The 13,290-nt window shown below is 46.7% G+C and overlaps 1 protein-coding gene across 5 annotated transcripts in view; it reads right to left on the bottom strand.

The window, feature by feature from the left end:
* The window catches only part of KDF1 (keratinocyte differentiation factor 1), a 119,320-nt gene extending 116,928 nt beyond the window's left edge, over nt 1–2,392 (bottom strand). The window contains exon 1 of one of the 5 annotated variants that reach the window (XM_085647706.1): nt 2,196–2,392. The gene's annotated coding sequence lies outside the window, so the exon portion shown is untranslated. Of the gene's footprint in view, nt 1–2,006; nt 2,049–2,191 lie in introns of those variants that run through there. The other 4 variants (XM_085647707.1, XM_085647709.1, XM_085647710.1 and 1 more) reach the window with 4 other exon arrangements.
* Nucleotides 2,393–13,290: the final 10,898 nt, after the last annotated feature.

The following is a 13,290-nucleotide window of genomic DNA, read 5'->3' as shown; positions in this document are numbered from 1 at the left end:
TTACGTTTCTGATGAAAACTCAGGAGGGTTCAGATTTCTTCTGGACATCAAGCAAGTCAACAAGCGAGTTCAAACCTTTAAAAAGGATATGCTGTAGCAAATTATTCCATTTGCATGCCTGAGCCTGTGGCCAGCAAAGACAGGGCTAATGTAGCCATCCAAATAAAAATAACCAGTGTGCTGTTCTAGGGCTTCACTTTGAATATACCATACTTACTTTTGGTCTCAAGTCGGCTCTGACTTACTAATAGAATTGCTTATCTGATGGAGATCCTACATGATAAGGGCATCGTAGTGTAGTCCCATCTGTCTGGAACCATCTCTAGACCTCAAAGCAACACTGTTTTATGTTGGAATTTGGCCTCAAGGGAATAGACACTTAATTCAACTGATTCAGTGGTGAGTGATGCAGTTACTAGTGGAGGGATGGATTACATTAGAACCTTCAGAACTCAAGGTGATGACATTAGTTGCCAGGAGTATAAGTCAGGATACAGCCTTGGGGTCCAAGGTAATGCAAGGCTGTTTGTAAAAAAAACAGGAACAAGCCATTCCTCCAATTGGAGGGATCTGAAGACAGTTCTAAGGTGTATAAGGCATTGTGTGGAACTAATTCTAGCATCCATGGTCTTGGTCAAGACAAAACGATGGTACCCAAAAACTAACATCAAAAGCGAGGAGGGCATTAAAAACAAGGTATCAACAGATGCACCAACGCAGATCATAGCCTGAACAGATACTCATCTGTTGTTGAAGGTGGAAGCTGTGAGGGGTCAGGACTACTAGATGGAAGTATAGCCTGGTTTTCTGATCTTTTCAGAATTTCTGGGTCCAACATCGTGGTCAGTTGACTGTGTTGTGAGTGTACCGAATCCCTTGCATCAGTGGAGTAGACTGGGTGTCATGGGCTCAAAATCAAGGAAGGAGAACACATCCTGTGCCCCACCTGCCTAGTATTTTAATACCAGAGGAACATTGAAACACAATGTGAATGTTTTTACCTCCAGAGAACTATCTCTCGAAAACTGTCCAGGTCAACAGTGCAACCTCTTAATTCTCCAAACTCGCCAGTATCCTCGTACAAACAAATGTTCTCTCCAACTCACCCAGTCTTCCTGTATTTTTTCTTTCTCCATGGACACCATGATCCCTTACTGGGGGAGTGTTTGAAGCTAGAGCAAACATAAAATAAGTGCTGCATCCCATAACAAGATAACCGCACCTCAGTGGTAATCACGCATGAAGTGGAAAAGCCTCCCACATAATATCAAAATAAACACGACAACCTTCCAACCACACAAGTTACACAACCCATACTGTGTAGCATGCTATCCATGTAGGAAAGCGCTTCCGCACCCCACATAAGGGTAGTAAGAGCTATATAAATGCTGCAGTATAATACTCTGTCTTGGCAAGTCTTAATTGTCCTCAACAACCTCACTGCATGCCTTCCTGACAGTCTCCATTTTCTCCAATCAGTTCTCGTCTGTTCAGCGAGTGACCTATATGTAGAATCATCTACCCTATGACTCGACCCTTCCGATTATACTTTCCCTGTCCCTCTACTCCCCACGCACTTTATCCATACACAACTGTGGGAACACCAGTGAAGGATGAGGCTGTAGATTATTCTATATAATCCTACCTTAGTTTCCACATATATGTTCACTATCCTGTTACATGGTGGGTTTTTTTTTGTACATTCCATGTCCAGCCTTGCTTGTGAGTTCCAACTAGCCCAGCCTCAAGGAGTTGAAGATGGAAGTCACAGGAGGAGGACTTGCTGGAAGTGGGCTCTTTTAATTATAGAATAAAGTCACTTTCAACCCTCCCTGTGACGGTGCCTCACTTCTTACCAGAGGACTAGCTGGAAAAAAGAGTAACCTGTAGTTTCACATTCTGTAGGGGGCAATATTATAGTCAGGATGAGTAATGATGTCAATCAAGGAATAGCTGAAAAATACGGAGGTATAAGAATGCTTACAGCCCACTAACATTCTACCTACCCATGACTGCATCAGGTCAGCTTGTGTTCGAGTGCCCAATCCTGCCCCTTAATGCTCAGCCCCGTTTCTCAAACGGATGAACATGAACACCACCCTTACTCCGAAGCCAAGGGCCTGCTAACGCCCCCGCCCATAACAACCTTGCCCTTCGAGTCTCCGATCTCGTTTCAGCCTTAAATTCTCACCTACCGGGGCACTTCCTCTCCGGGCTCAAAGCCCCATAGCCACACTTCCTGGGTAGTTGAGTGTAGGCTGGCAGCCGTTTTTTCCGGGTTTCTGCTGCCTTCGATGCCCAGTTCCCCTTCTTACTTCCGGTTCCGGCCGGCCCCGAACGCGCTCCGGTTACCTGCAGCGCGCCAGGTACAACCCCCACCTACACCTGGGAGGCAGGTAAGCATGACGTCAGACTTCCTGCCCTTCGATGCCATTCGTGGAAACAAAGAAAGGACGTGCACCTTTTCAGTCAAGGAAAGAGAAGAGTGCTTTAAAACTCTGAACTAATAAGCAGTCACTAAAGAAATTATATAGCAATTTGATAAATATGGGAGTACACGCGAGACAGATTTTCACCGAGTTAAAGTTTGTTATTTTTTGGAATTACTGAAACAGTTTAAAGGGCAGCAAGAGCTGACAAGTCCCCAAAGTCCTGTCTTTTGAGCTAAATAAATGTTTACTAGTAACTAAGGTGACCGCCTGGAATGGAGGCAAATTCAAGACGGGACTGTAAACAATTCAGGACAAAAGGTCAACTTTTTGGACAGACCCCACTAATTTATCAATGCATTTATTTACTGTTTATTTAGATTGCACTTATTTACTATTTTTATGCATTGTGCTATATAAGATTGCCTCTAGGTATGCTACATTCAGATGGTGCATTATGTCCCTGTTCAATAGTAAATGTTGTATGGTGTCATGGGCATCACCCCCAACCCAAATCTACCCAAACTTTCTTGGAGAGAAATCAACAGCAACATTTTGGTTAAGTTTCTAAACATTTCAGTACCCATGGCAATGGGGGCTTGGGGGGCAGCCGAGCACAGCGAGGTCTGCCCCCCGGGCAGATTGGGGGGGCGAGGGGGGGGGGGGGGGAGTGGCCGGCTCATGGCCATCTGGCATGATTTGGGCTACATTGGGAATAGCCCAAATGTAGCCCAATTTTGAAGAAATATAGCCCAATGGGAATATAACGTATTTTCGCGCTGCCCCAGCCACCATTTTAGGTTTGGTGACCTGGTGGCTAGGAGCGCTTTGCAGGGCAGTTTTTTGGTCGGCCTTGTGGCTCTTGTTGTGGATTTTAGTAGCTGATTTTGGTGTTTTGTGGCGTAATGGCTGGTGGAGACTATCGCGTTTTAGAAGCACTGAGGCTTCTTAGTGAGGCCGGCCGCATAGATTTGGTGGTTGCGGATCTCTCAGCGGCCTCACGCCCGGTGAGGCGCGCATCGGCCGGGTTGGCGGACGCCGTCGCGGCTTGCTCGCCCCCCCCCGGAAGGCCGGCGGGTTGCAGGTGAGTGCGAGGGGCCGCGCGTATGTCAGGAGCGCGGCCCGGGGGATAGGGGGGCGACGGTAAGTGTCGTAGGTGGCGCGGACGGTGTTGTATTGTCCGGGGAGGCGGGGCACGGTAAGCGCGCTGGGCGGGGGAGCATGTCGGGCGTCTCCCCGCCACGTAGAAGTTCCGTTGGGGGCCGCTCGTATACCGGGAGAGCGGCCCCGGAGGAAGGAGAGGGCAGTGCCTTGCACGGTGGGGGCCGCAGTGAAGTATGCAGAGCGGCCCCCTTTATGGTAGCAGCGGGTGAGGAGCCGGGCAGCGCGATAATGGAGAGCGCTGCCCGGAAGACTGCAGGGAGGCGGGAGGGGACAGGAAAGTGCCTGGGGCTTTAGCGGGAGTCGGGCGGTAGGCCTCGGAGGGGGGGCGCGTCACGTGGCACCCCCGAGGTCGCAGGCAGAGAGGGGCCGCTCCTATGCAAGGAGAGCAGCCCCTGGGGGGATATCTGGTTTGGCAGGGCAGCGGGGGGCTCAAGGTGGGCTCCAAGTTCCTGGGGAAAGGGTTGGGGGGGTACAGGAGGCCCCTTTGCGGGTGGACCAGCAGTGTGCGGGAGTACAGGCAGGGGGAGAAAGGGCAGTTGGTGGTACAGTGCAAGGGGGTATGGGCCTTCCGTCGGGGCAGGAAGGGGGGGGTAGGGTGGGGGGGATTCCCCTTTGTTGATTGAATCAGATGGGAGTGAGTGCGATTGGGCAGGCCTGGATATTTCTGAATCCTGGGCGGAGGGGGTGTCTGGGGTGCCTGGGGCAGGGAAAGGGTTTGGGAAAGTTGGGGGCTCCGGGACAGCTAAGGGAAAGGGGGCAGGCTTCGCGGCGAGCTTCGGGAATGCAGGGGTACAGATGACTTGGGGGGGGGGTGCGGCGGGGGACAAGGAGGCCGGGCCGAGCTTTCGGGGGGGGATGGGGCGGGGTGTTTGGAGTGAAGTGAAGGGGAGGAAGGGGAAGGCGATGAGAAGGAGGTGGTGGATCTGAGTGCAGTGGGTCGGACTTGGGTAGCCAGTACGTTAGGGGCAGGTAAGCGGGGTTGGGATGGTAGTCAGAAGAGAGGTGGGCCCAGCACACCAGACCATTCCTTTTTGTTTCAGGCGGTGGACCGACAACCTGACCGTCGCAGGGTGCCAGACTTGGTAGGGCTGGGAGTGGCCCAGAGGCACCAAGGAGAAGGTAGGGTGGAGCCTTGCGTGGCTGGCACAAGTAGGCCCGGGACGGGCTCACCGGCCCCAACACCCACGGGGTCGCAGCGCCCCTGGGGACAACGACGACGGAGCAGCGCCAAAGAGGATGTTTGTTTCTTACGTAGGGTTCAGACGGCTCCACCAGCGGGGAGCGCTGGGGGTGCGAGGCAGGAGGAGCTTGATTATGAGGAAGATAGTATGGAGGAGGGAGAGGTGCGAGATGTGGAGGAAGACAGGGCGGGGGGGCCGAGTAATGCTGTGTCTAGTGTTTTACAGGTGTCACGACGCCAGGCGAGGACCACGGGTCGGACATCGAGATGGGAGACCGGCTCGGCCCCTCGGCCAGTACACAGGGAGGAGCGACGGACGGAGTCTTTGGCGCCAGGTAATAGGTCTTTGCTCGGGCGCCCAGTGAAGGTATCCGTGGGTGTGGGTGGGTCTGACTGAGAAGGGGGGGGTTGGGGGGAGGTTGTGCAAGGGTGCGTATGTGGTGGATGTGGCGGTTGGCACGGAGGAATCAGGTAAGGGCAGTGGGTCAGGTACAGGTAAGGACGTGGAGAGCTTGACCGACAAGAAAGGGACGGTTGAGACACAGACGGGAGAGGTGTGGTAAACAAAAATCTTCTTTACCGGACTGAATTTCATACGGGATCTTGAAATAAAATAAAATAGCTCAGAATAACAAGAGGCAGAATCCGTGGTATAAGAGTTTCTAAATGGGCTTTATTCCATCAAAAAATGGCCGACTCGAGTCGCGGCCTTCAGGTTCCGTCACCACGAGGGTTCAGGAAGTGAAGTACAATAATTTATTGACAGACATGCATTTTTATAATAAGTACATTACAATGAAACGAATGTAGAAGGCGTAACATTTGATAAGAAAAGTGACAAAACAGGTACGTAATCGAAACTAGGCGTAATAAGGAATAAAAGAAACATGATTGGTTAGGATTATCAGACATAGGTGGATCTATAAGATAATACTTGGCATAGATGCGCGCGCAGCAGCATGACGTGTGATTGACGTGCAACTAGGGGGTGAAGGGGACTTGACATTTAGCTCTACATGTGGAGACGAGAAGTCTGGGGGGTCAAGTCAACCTAATCCCAAATCATATCTAACATCCTATGTTTAAAGAACTATGTTATCCACAAGGAAGGACTCTCGGACAGAATCTAGTCTATACTGACTGTGTGCGTGCACAAACGCCTAAGTGTCTATATGAGATGCGAGGGGCAGAAAACTTTCCATGGCAGCAGGGCTATGAATCACTTGCAGGAGGACGGAAAGGCCGAGTCCTTTGCTTGTGAGCTAAAGGAAATGTTTACCTAAATCACTAGACAGGAATGCATCGGCTGAAGAGCAAAATAGATAATTCGAAGGTGAAATACAGCTTCTTGGCAGGCAGGCGAAAACTGGCCGAGGCAGGCACCGTTAGCTGCACAGGGAGTAGGGCAAAGTTCATGGATACAGATGCGAGCTCAAGCTGAAGCTGTCAAAGACAGAGAGCAGGGAAAGGCTTTGAGGACAGAATCGGGCCTACTTGCCTGAACTGTAAAAATGGAGTAACTTAGCCATATAAAGTCGGTGGCCTTTCATACTTAGGAATCGAATATCCAGCCCATCGATGGCGGATCTGACAGAGAACATGTCGACGGTAGACACACATATGTTTGCGTCTTAGAAACTGGAACTAGAGGGAACATACATGTACTTGTAACATGCATATAGAACCGTTGGGGTCCAAGATAGGGGACATAACTGATCAGGAAAATCCACATTTCCACATTCCCTCCTTGTCCCCTACTTGCCCTTCAAGAGATATCAATCTTCATCATTCCATCGATTTGCTCATGGAGCATCATTTCTTCTTCCTTCTTCTTCCGGCATTTTGAACGAGAACTGTGATATGGAATGCATGATGTGGCACACAGACCACAAATCGCTGGTCCACATTGTAGGCATAAACAACAACTGAAGAGCATAAGAAGGCCAATACCTAGGAAGGATAGAACTCTCCATCCCCAGGCTGATATCACACTCCAAAACCACCCGGACCACGTCCAAGTGCCTGGATTTTCGTGTATCTGGCTTACAATCTTATGAAGGCGTGTTATAGCTTTATATACAGATGGCGAATTTTCTGGTATGAATATGTAGCAGCTGGATCCGATGACCCTGCAAGCTCCGCCCCTATCGGCCAGGATGACGTCAAGGACAAGACGATTCTGGAGAACAACAATTCTCATCACTGATTGTTCCTCTGTCAGATTGCCTAGGGCGGCTATAGTCTCATTTACTACAGCTTCAAGAGTCTTGGTGAGTCTACGTATCAGCTTACTATTTGATATTGTACCTATATAGGGAAAGATACCTTTATTGAAATCTGCATACTTGTCCCATGCCGTCTCAGTATAATCGACAACTGGGAGATCTCTTCGCTCTCTATTGTGTACTAAATGAACATTTCGATAATAATCAGGGGGAGCTAGAAAAACAGGTGGCAGAAGGAATGCTATGTAACAGGTACCATCCCAATCTAGAGGCAAACGCATATATGCAGTCTGACCACATATAAAGTAAGAATGGCGAGAAGCTCTAAATGAAGATTTACCTTGATCACTATATTCTACTGTAGTAACGCATTGGCTATGGCCCATGTGTATGGAACCAACTTTTCTCACACATAATTCACCCTTAACTGGAAATACTGACATAGTGGGCAGAATTAGTTCAACTTCGGATTTGACATTCAAAATCATAAGATTAGGCGTAAAATTACCTAATTTATACACTTCATTTTCTAAATCAGTTCCTGTTCTACTGGGGTGACCCTCCTTATTAGGGTGACAGACTTCGAATAAAACTAGATTCAGATTTCCCCATATCCAATGTTGTTGATAAACTGCTGTGTCTGGGTCTATGGAATTTAATAAACTAAACCATGCTCCACAGGAGCCATTGTGTGTGAACGGATGTGGAAAGAAAGGCAGAACTCCTTTGTTATTCTGATAGGGAGGGAGTCGGCCACACACCCAACAATTGGTGGCATTACTAGTCTGATGGGAATGATGTAACATACTAATGAATGTGTTATTGCGCAGCGCAAGTCTATAGGACAACTCATGTGGGGGGAATTCACTAAAAGAATGTTCATCAGTTATATTGAAAGCACGTTTAGAAACAGGATAATACATATGCAACAATATACTTGCAGTAACTAAAAAACTCAAGAAAAACAAAATTAATAAAGTCACAATACAGTGGTTACGCAGTAATTTACAATAAGCATGTCGTTTCATTATGATTCTGGACTCTACATGATTCAGACCTAAGGGATACATGTCGGGACAGATTCAACCGCTTCACCTTGGAGAGGACTTAAACAATCAAATCGTCCGACAGTTTAGATCTGGACCTGAGTTTCTGCTTGTAAAGTTCGGTGCTACTGGCCTCAGCCAAAGGTAGCTTTGAGTCAATGGGGGAAGACACACGGGGAGTACTGTTTGTGTCAGGAGGAAGTCCATGAAATTTCTTTATATGGCTGGAATGCACCCAGCCTTTTCTCCCTTCGATCTTCACAGCTGTTCTGGTCGTCAGCAGGACCAACTTAGGACGCCTCCACCTTGGCTCCAGTTGGGTTTTCCGATCAAAATTCCTGACGAGAACATAATCGCCGGGAATTACATCATGAGGTTTCACCTCGGTGTTGTCGGGAAAAGCTGCGACTACCTGTGAACGACAAGATTGTAGTGCAGACATCAAGGAAGCCAGGTAATCTGTCAGCATATTACAATCAACATCAGTTATTTTACGGGGTATAGGCGTCCCCCACATATTCGGTGGTCTACCAAAGATCACCTCATAAGGGGATAGCCCTGTTCGAGAGTGTGCTACCATCCTCATGTAAAATAGCGCAACTGGTAAAGCTACTATCCAGTCCACACCTTTCTCCTGACATATCTTAGACAGTCTGATTTTTAAAAGTTGATTATGTCGTTCCACGAGACCTGCTGCCTCGGGGTGTCGGACACAGTGGAATTTCCACTGATATCCCAACAAAAGTGAGACATGTTTCATTAATTCGGATGAGAAAGGCTGGCCGTTATCTGAATATACAACACGTGGTAAACCGTACCGTGGGAAGAATTCTCGAACTAGCTGCTTGGCAGTAGTCGGGGCAGTGTAATCTGATACGGGATACGCCTCTGTCCAACGGGAGAGAGCGCAGACAACTACGAGAACATATTTGAATCCTCGACAACGTTCCATCTGAATATAATCCATCTGGAGGACTTCAAAAGGATGGTCAGGAGGCTGAAATCCACCCTGCTCTACGGGAACACTCTTTCCTGGATTAAACTGACAACATATCATACAGGTACGAACCTTTTGTTTAGCTGCTGCTCGTAAATGTTTGTTGAACCAAATGTGCTGAATGCTGTCTAGCATAGCCTTCTCTCCTAAATGTGCTGGACTGTGAACTGTAGCTATAATGGCTTGAACCATGGAATCAGGGAGAAACCATACAGATTTCTCCTTCGTCATCCATCCTTGATCTGTCTGGATCCCTCCTAGTTCAGTCCACTTCTTTATTTCTTCTGCTGTGGCATGTGTCTGTATATCAATTACGTCAAGTGTAGGATCCTTAATTGTCATACACTGTGTTGGTGTCTGAACTATTGGCTTTGTCATGTCTAATGTGCGATTCTGAGCAGTCTGTTTAGCTGTTCTGTCAGCTAAATCATTGCCTTGAGAAATGATATCAGTAACCTTCGTGTGTGCTTTACATTTCATAATCGATATAGCAGTGGGTAGATGTATTGCGTTTAACAAAGCATGAATGAGGGGTCCGTGCTGAATGTGGGCACCATGGGAAGTTAAATAACCTCTCTCTCGCCACAACACGCCGAAGTCGTGTACAACTCCGAATGCATAACGTGAGTCAGTGTATACATTAACTTTCTTATTTGTGGCTTGAATACAGGCTTGTGTTAGAGCAATAAGTTCTGCTGCTTGGGCGGACAAAGTATCTATACAATTTGTCTCAATAACTTCAGTGTCTGTTGTGACTGCATACGCGGCCACTAAATCTCCTGTACTAGTTCTCATGCACGATCCGTCTACATACAACGTCAGGTCTGGATCTAACAACGGAACGTCTGTCAAGTCTTGTCTAGGTTTCGTCTTTATTTCAATGATTTCAACACAATCATGAGCTAGTGGGTCTGTTCCAATTACAGGTAATAGTGTAGCAGGATTCAATGTATTACACCGTCGGATCTCTATGTGTGGTTGAAACAATGTCAATTCATAACCGGTAAGTCTTGCTATGGTCAAGTGTTGTGTTTGTGTTCGGTTCACAAGAACCTCTACTGCATGTGGTACTTGTACTGTCAATGGATGTCCTAATACTATGGCATCGCTTTGTCTGATTGCTAAAGCTGTCGCTGCCACTGATTTCAGACATGCAGGCAAAGCCTGAGCTACGGGATCTAATGTACTGGAAAAATAAGCACATGGCTTGCGTGATCCTGCTTGATCCTGAGTGAGTACTGACAAGGCAGTACCTTCGCGTTCTGTAACAAAGAGTGTAAAATGTTTGCTATAACATGGTGTTGCTAAAACAGGTGCTTGACATAAAGCTTTCTTTAAGCTTTCAAAAGCTTGTGTATGTTCCTGAGTCCAAGGGAGAACAGTCGATGTGGCTGCCTCCTGTGTGGTTAACTGAATGAGTGGTTTTGCTAGAAAAGCGTACTGAGGGATCCACTGCCTACAATATGAAGTGAGGCCTATGAAAGCTCGCACCTCCTTTTGTGTCTGGGGTATTGACATGTTAGCAATTAACTGGATGCGATCTGGTGTAAGCTGCCTTCCCTCCTTGGACAGCGAGTGACCAAGATAAATAACTCGCTGGACACAGAATTGCAGCTTAGAAGGAGACACCTTGTGCCCCTTGTCGGCTAGGAAATGTAAAACTGTCAGGGAAGCTTTTTCACATTCTGGCTCGCTTCTCGCTGTGATCAGCAGATCATCGACATATTGAAGCAGTGCAGTATTGACTGGCATGTGGATACTGTCAAGTTCTCTCTTCAGTGCTTGGCTGTAGATGCTGGGGCTTTCTGTGAATCCTTGGGGAGCGCGTGAGAATTTAAAGCTGCGCCCATTTAAACTGAATCCGAACAAATATTGGCTTTCCGGATCTATTGGGACGCTGAAAAAGGCATTCTTGAGATCGATTACAGTAAAGAATGTTGCTTCGGAATCAATTGCTGTCAACAATGATGATATATCAGGGACCACAGGGAATTGTGGTACAATGCACTTGTTTAGTTCACGCAAATCAATAACCAATCGGTACACTGGTGGGGCAGTAGGATCAGTTCGTTTAAGAATCGGAATTATCGGTGAATTACATACATTGGAGTCTGTTTCTACAACTACTCCCTGGACAATCAGCTCATCAATGATTTTCAGCAAAGCCACTACAGCATCATGCGGTAACTTGTATTGTCGCATTCGTGGTAGTACCACTCCTGCTTTCAGGGTGACTCGATAGGGTGTAATGTTCATGCAGCCAACATCCGTAGGGCCTTGTGCCCATAGATGTACTGGTAAAGTCTGTAGTCGGGGATCCATGTCTCTAGACACATAGTGACCTTTAAAATCACGTAAAAACAACCTTACTCCTTCCGGAGAACAACATATTATGGCTCCTAGTGCTTTCAGAGTTTTAATTCCTAACAGATTTTCTGGGCATGATTTAGTAAGCAATAAATCTGTAGTTCGTGTCAAAGGTCCTATCGTAAGTGGTAGAGGCTGTGATACTTCATTAACAATAGGTTTTCCTGAAAAACCAAGGGAAATATTTTGAGAGCCTGAGAGGGGTGCCCCTGGAACTTCACTACGTTTTATGGTTGTTCGACTTGCCCCTGTATCGAGTAAGAATTTTCTATCTTGACCTAATAATTCACTATGTACATAAGGTCCTTCTTGATCTACAGGAATCTCGATAAGCGGTAAGTCAACTTCCCTCTCTAGGCTTGTTCATGCGTAACGCTGATACTCAGGGTATTCATACTGTGCAGTCTGATACATTTGTCGTGTTGTGGTTTGTGTGGCAGTAGCAGGCAACGGCGGTGCAGCTGGCACAAACTGTATGGGTTGCTGTGAGGCTGGCATGGACTGTTGTTGAACTGGCATGGACTGTCCATGCTGCATAGCTCCTTGTTCATTCTGATCTTGTCTAACTAATCGTGGTCTCTCCTTTGCAATACCTGTAGCTATATTACGTTTCAGGACTGGACAATCGTGTACATAATGGCCCAGTTGTTTACAGTAATTGCAGCTTCCTTTTACAGGAACTGCAGAATCACCAGAATGTGTCACACCCTTTTTGTGACCATCTGCTGGTACTGTCTGAGAAACTAGCATTTTCATTTTTGTATCCTTCATGCGTCTATGCTCGTGTTCTTGTTCATCCCTAATTCTATTGTGATGATACTGTAACATTTGTAGCATTTGTGACGGAGTGTTACTTTGCCAGGTACTCTCGAATTTCAATATTCTATTCTTTACTGGAGGCAATGCATTTTCCACTAATTTTGTCACAAATAAATGTGGATATGAGTCACTACTTGCTTTTATACCACTATTTATACCAAAACATTTTTCAAATCGAGCATAATAATCGCTTGTGTCTTCATCTTGCTTTTGTTTGCAGGCTGTGATTGCACCCCAATCTTCCTTTTTTGTAGTTAATAAACGTGGCAGTACCTGTACTAGTAAACCTGGTAACAGTTTAACTTTATCCCCGAGCCCTGAACCTGCAGTTCGGCCCCTTTCTTCCTCTGCTAATGCTGTCCAGTCTATCTTTTGGTCACCCACTTCCCACTCTTTTTCTTTCAGTTTTTCATAAATGCCAGCAGGCAAAAGCACCTTTAATATCGTCATAATATCAGGAAAGGTGTACTCTCCCATCAGTAACATGTCTTTAATTTCTCGGTGGAAACCTGCTGGGTCTTTGTCATGACTAGGTACTACTTTCTTCATTTCCAATAATTCCATTTTTGATATGGGTGTGTAAACAAATACACGGTGAAACTCATTGTCTTCGCCTTTTATTGGGTGCACTTCTCGTAGGGGATTTTGTCTATCCATATAGTACGGCGCTCTTTCTCTGCGGGGCAGCGAGAGAGAATCCGGACTTACAAAAAGGACATACTGCTTACGTGACACTAATATCTCTTTAATTAGCTTGTTACTAGAACCTCTCCATCTGTTTGTGAGTAGTTCCGTTAATATATCAGGTAAAGGACCAGGGTCAGCATGTTGGCTCTTATATAATATGAGGAGTTGCTGAATCATATAGATTCCAGCTAAACGTTGTTCATCTGTACTGAGATTAAAAAACGTGTGTGCTACGGTCTCATCACCGTATTTTTCAGGACTGTCAATCCAGTGAACGGCTGATCTGGCTAACTCTTGCTCATCCATGGAATCGAGGAAGTGGTAACCCCTTCGTTCTCGTAATATTTTATCTGCGGCTTGAAACGAATGTTCAGGA

This window comes from Triturus cristatus, chromosome 3_2, assembly GCF_964204655.1.
Source record: "Triturus cristatus chromosome 3_2, aTriCri1.1, whole genome shotgun sequence".
Taxonomy (NCBI): domain Eukaryota; kingdom Metazoa; phylum Chordata; class Amphibia; order Caudata; family Salamandridae; genus Triturus; species Triturus cristatus.
Note: the sequence above shows the minus strand (reverse complement) of the source record. Positions and strands in the feature narration are given on the sequence as shown.